This window comes from Pongo abelii, chromosome 6 (genome assembly GCF_028885655.2).
Source record: "Pongo abelii isolate AG06213 chromosome 6, NHGRI_mPonAbe1-v2.0_pri, whole genome shotgun sequence".
Taxonomy (NCBI): Eukaryota; Metazoa; Chordata; class Mammalia; order Primates; family Hominidae; genus Pongo; species Pongo abelii.
This window is the reverse complement of record NC_071991.2, coordinates 81,833,918-81,844,985: the sequence shown is the minus strand read 5'-3', so window position 1 is coordinate 81,844,985 and position 11,068 is coordinate 81,833,918. Positions and strand designations below refer to the sequence as shown.

General features: G+C 36.8%; 1 non-coding gene across 1 annotated transcript; it reads left to right on the top strand.

Annotated features, from left to right (window-relative positions):
• The first annotated feature begins 2,273 nt into the window (after window positions 1-2,273).
• LOC112134440 (U6 spliceosomal RNA) lies at window positions 2,274-2,379 on the top strand. The gene has a single exon (XR_002915870.1). It is a non-coding gene; the product is annotated as a U6 spliceosomal RNA (small nuclear RNA).
• Window positions 2,380-11,068: the final 8,689 nt, after the last annotated feature.

Genomic DNA, 11,068 nt, shown 5'->3' with positions numbered 1-11,068 from the left:
AAATTGTTCTTTCAAAACTAGGCTTAAAAATTATTATGGAAATCTCAAGATCAGAAGCAGGTTTGTATGAAAACATGAGTTCATATTATAAAGGTGAATCTTTTGAGTCATATATTTTATGTCAAAAAAATAAAATAAAGGTGAATCTTTTACAGATTAGGCTAGTTTGATAACTTTTGGTTTGAAAACAGCTATATGACTCTTCCCTAGTTTTACTGATGGGGTTGAACTGGTTTTCTATTGCCACATAACAATATTGCCACAAATTTTTCAACCTTACGCCGAAAACATTGATAAACTTGCAGTTTCTGTTGATCAATCAAAGCTCAGTCTGCTACAGCAAGGGAGAATACCACCTTGAGAGATCCTAGTAATATCTCAAAATGGGAACGTAAGAGGAGGATATTTATAAGGCTTAGGGATCTAGGCTTCAGTTGTTTAAGGCAGGTTTATCAAGACAAGAAACTAACTGAACTGGAGGACAGTTCATGGCTTATAGTTTAGGATTAGGAGACCCAGAAAGGCCAACTGTTTGACATAAGCCTTGATAAGTAATTTTTCTTTTTCTTTTCTTTTTTTTTTTGAGACAAAGTCTTGCTCTGTTGCCCAGGCTGGAGTACAGTAGTACGACCTCGGCTCACTGCACCCACCGCCTCCTGGATTCAAGAAGTAATTTTCCTGCCTCAGCCTCCCAAGTAGCTGAGATTACAGACAACTGCCACCACACCTGGCTAATTTTTTTTTTTTTTTTTTTTTGAGTTGGAGCTTTGCTCTTGTCACCCAGGCTATTGTGCAATGGCGAGATTTCAGCTCACTGCAACCTCTGCCTCCTGAGTTCAAGCAATTCTCCTGCCTCAGCTTCCTGAGTAGCTGGGATTACAGGCACCTGCCGCCACGACTGGCTAGTTTTTTTTGTTTGTTTGCTTTGTTTTGTTGTTTTTTGTTTTTAGTAGAAACAGGGTTTCGCCATGTTGGCCAGGCTGGTCTCGAACTCCTGACCTCAGGTGATCCACCCGCCTCGGCCTCCTAAAGTGCTGGATCAGGTGTGAGCCAACGTGCCCAGCCTTATTTTTGTATTTGTAGTAGAGGCGGGCTTTTGCCACGTTGGCCAGGCTGGTATCAAACTCTTAATCTCAAGTGATCCGCCCACCTCAGCCTCCCAAAGTGCTGGGATTGCAAGCATGAGCCACCATGCCCGGCCTGTAAGTAATTTTTTTAATAAGCTGCCTATTTGTCCAGATAAGCAATCTATTATCCTGATAGAAGAACTGCTTGGTCAGATGAACAAACTATATAGATAAGTTGCTTTTCAGGAATTTCCTGAAGCAAGTAGTAAAGTTATATATTGGTTTATAGCTTTATATTTCTGGGCAAGAATTTCTTAAACAATAAGTAAGTCAAATTAACATGGGGGAGTCTCCGTTCTAAGTCCCCACATTAAACTATGTGAATACAAATGGTCTAAATTCTTAAATTATAATACGGTAAGTTGTAGTTTGTCCACATAACTAAGATCCTTATTTAACTTTGACACCTTAGTCTATTCTTAGATCAAGTTATTTAATAGATAACTTGGACACCTAGATAATTTTTAAGGGAAATAGAATACTAAAATTTGGTCACCCAACATATTTTGAATATATACACTTTGTTTCTTTTAGTGGATATATCTGTTGTTCATGTTAATGACTGTGTTTACTTTACTAATGATTGTGTTTACTCTGATTTAAAGGAGTGAAAAATGGATGTGGGTGACTCTAGGAGGTGATTTCATTAGTTTCGTTAATTTGCTAAACTGCGTATAATAGATACTTGTATATCCCCTTCTAGTTTTCTCTATGAAATAGAAATCAGCTACTTTGACTGAAAGTTAGAATTTATACAAATAATCAAAGACTATTACTAAAGCAATAGTAGCAGAAAAGTGTGACTATGAATGCGAGGTAATGGAAATATTTTCTGTCTTAAACTAAAAGGTTTGGTTCTTCTAGAATGCGAAAACCAATTGTGTAAAACAAATCTTGAATAGATGTAGAAAGTTGTAAGTAGAAAACAATTTATTTGCCTCACTGCAAATAATGAGTTTAAAAATAAACAATAAAATATACTCAAATGTTGGCAACGTTCCCTCAATTTTGACTAGTTTATTTGTAAGATTGTTTTTTAAATAGGACAGGCCAGGAGATGGAGGCTGCAGTCAACCATAAGCATCCCACTGCACTCCAGCCTGGGTGAGACCCTGTCTCAAAAAAATACAACAGAAATAGGGCAGGGTGTTCAGTTAGACAGCACGTACACTAACATTGGAATGATACAAGAAGGTTAGCATGGCCTCTGCACAAGGATGACACACAAAATCATGATGTGTTCCATTAAAAAAAAATAGAGCAAGGAGCTAATAAATCCTTTCCTGCTAACGACCATATTAATGTAAAACTAGAATTTAGTTTTCTATGTACTAAAATAACAATGTATCTCAAACTGTTTGGTCTGCTCTTAACAAAGGGTAGTAAAAGTTTATGCCTTTACATTCTATCTGGCCTGACAACATAGCAGAAATTCCATATCCCATCAAAACAGTTTTCTGTGTTTTACGGTCATTTTTTCAAGCCCTTGATTATTAAGTAGCAAAAACTTAAAGTTCTTCATTTGCTGAAAAGCTAAGACTCCTTTCTTTTGTGTCATCATATTCTTATTTAAAATATTGTATTGTCATTTTGATCAACAGATATTAAATTTATTGTTTCTCAGGCACATCTGACCCTATATTAATATGTGATCTAAAGTGCTCCAATAACTCTTGATTTTGCTTTCCCACAATCACATCCTAGATTCGGAAAAATAAAAATTAGAGGATTTTCTTCACACATAAAACTATCTTTGAAATTTCCCATAAGACCCCTAGAAAATCATGAAGCTTTTTTCTTTTGTTTTATAAAAGTAGAGATGTACCAAATAATTGTTTTCTTGACTTTTTTTCTTAGTTCAACACTATTGTAAGAATTGATCAAAGGAGTAGTCAAATTAAAGGATACATTTTATTTTTAAAAATTTTTTTGTTATACTTTATGTTCTGAGGTACATGTGCGGAATGTGCAGTTTTGTTACATAGGTATACACGTGCCATGGTGGTTTGCTGCACCCATCAACACATCACCTACATTAGGTATTTCTCCTAATGTTACCCCTCCCCTAGCCCCCCACCCCACGATGGGCCCCAGTGTGTGATGTTCCCCTCCCTATGTCATGCGTTCTCATTGTTCAACTTCCACTCATGAGTGAGAACGTGCAGTGTTTGGTTTTCTGTTCTTGTGATAGTTGGCTGAGAATGGTGGTTTCCAGCTTCATCCATGTGCCTGCAAAGGACATGGACTCATCTAAAGGATAAATTTTATAAACAAAATATTACTCACACATTTATTTCTGAGACTGTACACATTACAGAATAAATTGGAAGGCCCTGGATATTTGTCTGTGCTCTCACTGTTCATAGTATTATTTTACTTATATGAAAAACACTGATCAAATTCTTATTAAAAAATTATGTATTGCAGCTGGGTGCGGTGGTTCATGACTGTAATCCCAGCACTTTGGGAGGCTGAGGTGGCCGGATCACCAGAGGTCAGGAATTCGAGACCAGCCTGGCCAACATGGTGAAACCCCTTCTCTACTAAAAATACAAAATTAGCCAGGCATGGTGGTGCATGTCTGTAATCCCAGCTACTTGGGAGGCTGAGGCAGTAGAATCACTTGAACCCAGGAGGTGGAGGTTGCAGTGAGCCGAGATCATGCCATTGCACTCCAGCCTGGGCAAAAAGAGTGAAACTCGGTCTCAAAAAAAGAAAAAAAACAATTACGTATTGCACCTCAACAATTTTACTGTCTTCAATTTTGACCTCATCATACAAAGCCCACCCTGGAGTCACATTTGAGAATAAACTGAGATGGGAGAGTTCTTTGAACCCCTTCTCAGGTGACATGGATGTGGCTCATTTACTCAGCCACCACACAAACCCCATGCAAGAGTGGGAGCATGCAGGCAAGCGGGTGTCGGGGCCTGGGCGAGCGTTTTTGGGCTCCAGCCCCATGGTAGCATCTAGGCATGTGTTACAATTAATGCTGTTTTAGCAGTTGCCATCCATGGACAGCTAAGTGTTAACCACCTCAGTGGAGAGTTGGGGCAACAGCTTTTTATAACCTGCTCTCTTGGTACCTGGGTCCTTGTCCCGGCATCCAGGAAGACAGGTCACACAGACTTGAATGATGGTGAATGCAGAGGTTTTATTGATTGATGGAGGTGGCTCTCAGTGGGATAGGGAGCTGGAAAGGGGATGGAGTGGGAAGATAATCTTCCCCTGGAGTTTGGCCATCCCCAGCCAAACTCCTCTGACCGTCCAGCTGCCCCTTTGATACTCAGATGCTTCTTTTCTTCTCTCCTTCTCTGCTGTGCTGCTCTGCTCCTCTGCCAGAGGAGTTTGGGGTTTTTATGGGTACACAGGATGGGGGCATGGTGGGCCAGGGTGGTTTGGAAAAAGCAACGTTCGGGCAGGAAAACAGCAATAACTATTCTCATTTAGGGTGGCAGTTTCCAGGCTTGAGGGTGGAGCTTTTGCCAGGGAACCGCCATCTTCTACTCAGTATTTCCCCACCTCCTGTCCGTATCAAAATGACATTTAATCAAATATGGAAAGCTCATCATTAAGGAGCAAGATGTGAAAACAATGACTACAAATTTCACTTCCCACTCCCACTCGAAAAAAAAAATCAACCTGGTTTATGGTTAAAGCCTCACAAGTGATGAGCAATATCACTTACTAGCCAGCCAGGGACCTCAAGAGTATTTGGAGACTTCAAGTAGAAAGAAATTCACCAGAATCTGTTAGTAATGACAGTGTAATCTTGGTGGATAGAATTTTGGGGGCTTGGTTTTGTAGTCTTGGGATAGAAGAAAAAAATAACAGGCTTTTAAAGAATTGAATCCTATATTCCCTAATGAAATTAACTGACAGAATTTAATTATTTGGCCTCTGTAGTTGCTCAATACTGAATGTTCAAGGAAGTATATACAGTTAGTTAATACCTCTTGCTATGTGAACTATGTGAACTATCATGACAAAATATGAAACTAGCTTTATATGTGAGTGATCAAGAATAATCTCCAGAGTTTATTTATGATCACAAAAAGAGGCTGTTAAATAAAAGTATTTAAAACTTGGAAATAAGGCAAAAAGGTAGCTTGGCAAAAAGGAGGAAACTTCAATGTCATAGTGTTTTTTTTTTTTTAAACAGGCTTAACCAAGGATTATTTAATTATCTAAGGGAATGTATCTGAATTTGACTTGGCTATTTTCTGTTAATTAAATATCTGGTCTCTGACACATGTGTTTACTTTTAGGTATAGCCAGGAAGAGAACAGATTTAACAGGGACTGCTTGTACATTTACCAGTGACAATGAAGTTTGAAGGAGGAAAGAATTTTTTATTGAGCATCACCTAGATGTCAAGAACTATACATTACTCATTGAGTCACAAAAGCAACTTTGAGTGATAAATGTGATTATCTTCATTTTACAGAAAGTTGAAGTTCAACGGGTAAAATGATTTCCCACATTATTTAGCTAGTAAATGGTAGAGCCAAATGTCAAATCCCAAATGTTCTTCTTTCAAAACCTACACTCTTTTTACCACATTATTCTACCTTTTTTCTAACACAGTAGTAAAACCTTTTTTCTAATGACCACAAAGTTATACCTGCCATTTCTCCAAACTTAAAATGATATCTAAATGTCAACAAAAAATATACTAGTTAGAAAATACAAAATTTCACGATGGGAAATGTAAGTATATGTTCTGTGTGCATAGAGTAAAAGATCCATGAGTCATCTGCTACAACCCACTAAGTGTTTAGTTGAAAATTGCTCTTTATCATCTAGCTAGATAGCAATTAGAAGTGTGAGAGACAAAGTATCCCTTAAGAAAAATTGGATAAAGAATAAATCATTTAAAGTGCTTTACAGACATTACCTAATACATTTTCATACATCCCTGTGAGCTACACAGCCATACACAAAAAGCTATCCTAATTTGTTTACATGCATTCAAAGGTGATACAATGTAAAGTGGAAGGCCAAAATGCTGCTAACAGCATTAAACTTACCTTAGACCTAGGGCAGTGTTGGTCATTTCAGCGGAAACACCACTAAGTTAATTAACCTCTATTTTTTTTCTTAACCTGCTTAATGAAAATGTCAGTACCATTTGCGCCATGAGGCTTTGCAACCAGGCAGGTCATTTAGTTTTCTTCTCCACTTCCAACTGCCCCTCTTTGACCTGATCAATGGTTAACACCCTTTATTTTAGAAACAACAGGAGATATTCATATTTACCATCCCTAAGGGACCCCTTCCATGCCTTTGAAAAACCAGTGAACTGAATTTTAGCTAATTTAAACTAACTATTCTACAGAAAGGAAAATTGGTCTTAGTTTTTTAGAAAGACCCAAGGCAAAATTCAATTGTTACACTACCATTCCATCCCCACTCACTCAATTTTTTTAAAACTCATTGGTGAAAACTGTTGATTTCATTTGAAAAAAATGCAACTTGGGAATGGAGTTGGAGATGTACTTTTTGTATTTCTGTCCAGGGAAAAAAGTATTAAGAGTGGTGGGGTAGGGCAGAGTTTCATATATGAAAATTTAATATGTATTGTATTTTCTGGGTTTTAACTTTTAAACATACTATATAATGTAAATAAGAATTAACTGAAGAAATATTCTGATAATCATTCCTAAGGTTGTTCCTACTGCAGTCTTTCCCCTGTTAGTAAGTAGTCTCTGAAGCCACTGTTTAAGCCAGAAAAAGAAATCACCTTTGATTCTCCCTCTCTCTAATCCATCACATGCAATCCATTAGCAAGTTATGTCAATTTTACTTCTAAAATCCAATCTGTCCACTTTTCCCTCATTTCCTCTGCTTCCACCTTTGCCCAAGCTATTAAAACCAATGAAGCCACCAAGGTAAGGAGTGAAGAGTTTTCTCGGAAATACAAATATTTGGTAAACACTACAAATGGTAGCAGAAGGAAACGAGATAGGAGAGAAGCTAAAAAGGTGGGAAAAACAGAACATATTTGATATAGGAAGAGAATTTAAACAGAAAGAACCAGAGACCTAAGGTTGAATCTCAAGTGCTTCCAATCTGAAGACAAATAGGACATGTGTGAATTTGGGGTGAATTTGGGATGTGTTAATTATATTGAAGACTATTATACCATGTATAAAACTTTTACTTTATACAACTTCCAAATGATTATGGAGACGATTTCTATATCATTTTTTTCACTGTGAAAACTTCCAGAATGAAAAAACTACAAACAAAATAATTGAGTAATACTTTAGGATTTATTTATGTTTATTCTCTTGTATCAGTTTTTAAGTAACTAATAAATACAAATTGGATATTTGGGTTTTATTTTTGTTTTATTTTGGTAGGGGATACTCAACTTGATTGAAGGATCTAAAGGCTGCTGTTAAAATTCATTGTGCCAAAAATAAGTCTTTTTCAAGAAATCCAAATAGGAAAAGAGGGAGTTATCTCTTTTTTCTGATGGTATGATTCTATACCTAGAAAACACTAATGATTCTACCAAAAAACTCCTGAACCGATAAATGACTTCATTAAAGTTTCAGGATACAAAATCATGCACAAAAAATCAGTAGCATTTCTATATACCAATAACATTCAAACTGAGAACCAAATTAAGAACACAATTCCATTTGCAATAGCCACAAAAAGAATAAAATACCTAGGAATACATCTAACCAAGGAGGTGAAAGAACTCTACAATGAGAACTACAAAACATGCTGAAAGAAATAATAGATAATACAAACAAATGGAAAAACATTTCATGCTCATGATTAGAAGAACGAATATTGCTAAAATGTCCATACTGCCCAAAGCAATCACTGGATTCAATGCAATTCCTATCAAATTACCGATGTCATTCTTCACAGAATTAGAAAAAACTATTCTAAAATTCATATGAAACCAAAAAAAAAAAAAAGCCTGAATAGCCAAAGCAATTCTAAGCAAAAAGAACAAAGCCAGAGGCATCTCATTACCCAACTTCAAGCTATACCACAAGGCTGTAATAACCAAAACGGCATGGTACTGGTACAAAACCAGACACCTAGGCAAATGGAACAGAATAGAGAAGTCAGAAATAAAGCTGCACATGTACAACCTACTGATCTTCAACAAAGTAAATGAAAATAAACTATAGGGAAGGAACACCATATACAATAAATGTTGCTGGGGAAACTTGCTAACCATATGCAGAAGAATTAAACTCAAACCCTACTTCTCACCATATACAAAAATTAGCTCAAGATGGATTGAAGACTTAAATGTAAGTCCTCAGCCTATAGAAATCCTAGAAGAAAACCTAGAAAATACTCTTCTGGACATTGACCTAGGCAAATAATTTATGACTAAGTCCTTAAAAGCAAATGCAACAAAAACAAAAATTAAGTGGTACCTAATTAAAGAGCTTCTGCACAGCAAAAGAAAGTAGCAACAGAGTAAACCAGCAACCTACAGAATGGGAGAAAATATTTGCAAACTATGCATCTGACAAAGGACTAATATCAAGAATCTATAAGGAACTTAAACAAATAAACAAGAAAAAAAAACCCACTAAAGAGTGGGCAAAGAACATAAATAGACACTTCTCAAAAGACATAAAAGCAGCCAACAAACCTATAAAATATGCTTAACATTACTAATTATCAGAGAAATGCAAATCAAAACCACAATGAGATATCATCTCACACCAGTCAAAATGGCTACTACTAAAAAGTAAAAAAATAACAGATACTGGTGAGGTTGCAGAGAAAAGGGAACATGCAAGTACTGTTAGTGGGATTGCAAATTAGTCCAGCCCCTGTGGAAAGCAGTTCTGAGATTTCTCAAAGAACTAAAAATAGAATTATCATTCAACTCACTGATTCCATTACTGGGTATATACCCAAAGGAAAGTAAATCATTCTACCAAAAAGACACCTGCACTCACATATTTATCACAGCACTATTCAAAGACATGGAATCAACATAGATGCCCATCAATGGTGGATGAATAATGAAAATGTGATACATATATACCATGAAATACTACACAGCCATGAGAAAGAACAAAATAATGTCCTTTGCAACAACATGGGTGCAACTAGAGGCCAATATACTAAATGAAACAGAAAACCAAATACTACATGTTCTCACTTATAAGTGGGAGCTAAACAGTGGGTATACATGGACATAACCATGGGAACAATAGACACTGGGGACTCCAAAAGCCAGGTGAAGGATGGAAAAACTACCCATTGGTTACTATGTTTACTATTTGGGTGATGAGTTCAATCAAAGCCCAAACCTCAGCATCATACAATATATCTACGTAACAAAACTGAACATATACCTGCTGAATTTAAAACATTTTTCCTTAAGCTGATAAGCAACTTCAGCAAAGTCTCAGGATACAAAATCAATGTACAAAAATCACAAGCATTCTTATACACCAATAACAGACAAACAGAGAGCCGAATTATGAGTGAACTCCCATTCACAATTGCTTCAAAGAGAATAAAATACCTAGGAATCCAACTTACAAGGGATGCAAAGGACCTCTTCAAGGAGAACTACAAACCACTGCTCAAGGAAATAAAAGAGGATACAAACAAATGGAAGAACATTCCATGCTCATGGGTAGGAAGAATCAATATCGTGAAAATGGCCATACTGCCCAAGGTAATTTACAGATTCAATGCCATCCCCATCAAGCTACCAATGACTTTCTTCACAGAATTGGAAAAAACTACTTCAAAGTTCATATGGAACCAAAAAAGAGCCCGCATCGCCAAGTCAATCCTAAGCCAAAAGAACAAAGCTGGAGGCATCACACTACCTGACTTCAAACTATACTACAAGGCTACAGTAATCAAAACAGCATGGTACTGGTACCAAAACAGAGATATAGATCAATGGAACAGAACAGAGCCATCAGAAATAATGCCACATATCTACAACTATGTGATCTTTGACAAACCTGAGAAAAACAAGAAATGGGGAAAGGATTCCCTATTTAATAAATGGTGCTGGGAAAACTGGCTAGCCATATGGAGAAAGCTGAAACTGGAACCTTTCCTTACACCTTATACAAAAATCAATTCAAGATGGATTAAAGACTTAAACGTTAGACCTAAAACCATAAAAACCCTAGAAGAAAATCTAGGCATTACCATTCAGGACATAGGCATGGGCAAGGATTTCATGTCTAAAACACCAAAAGCAATGGCAACAAAAGCCAACATTGACAAATGGGATCTAATGAAACTCAAGAGCTTCTGCACAACAAAGGAAACTACCATCAGAGTGAACAGGCAACCTACAAAATGGGAGAACATTTTTGCAACCTACTCATCTGACAAAGGGCTAATATCCAGAATCTACAATGAACTCCAACAAATTTACAAGAAAAAAACAAACAACCCCATCAAAAAGTGGGCAAAGGACATGAACAGACACTTCTCAAAAGAAGACATTTATGCAGCCAAAAAACACATGAAAAAATGCTCACCATCACTGGCCATCAGAGAAATGCAAATCAAAACCACAATGAGATACCATCTCACACCAGTTAGAATGGCAATCATTAAAAAGTCAGGAAACAACAGGTGCTGGAGAGGATGTGGAGAAATAGGAACACTTTTACACTGTTGGTGGGACTGTAAACTAGTTCAACCCTTGTTGAAGTCAGTGTGGCGATTCCTCAGGGATCTAGAACTAGAAATTCCATTTGACCCAGCCATCCCATTACTGGGTATATACCCAAAGGATTATAAATCATGCTGCTATAAAGACACATGCACATGTATGTTTATTGCGGCATTATTCACAATAGCAAAGACTTGGAACCAACCCAAATGTCCAACAATGATAGACTGGATTAACAAAATGTGGCACATATACACCATGGAATACTATGCAGCCATAAAAAATGATGAGTTCATGT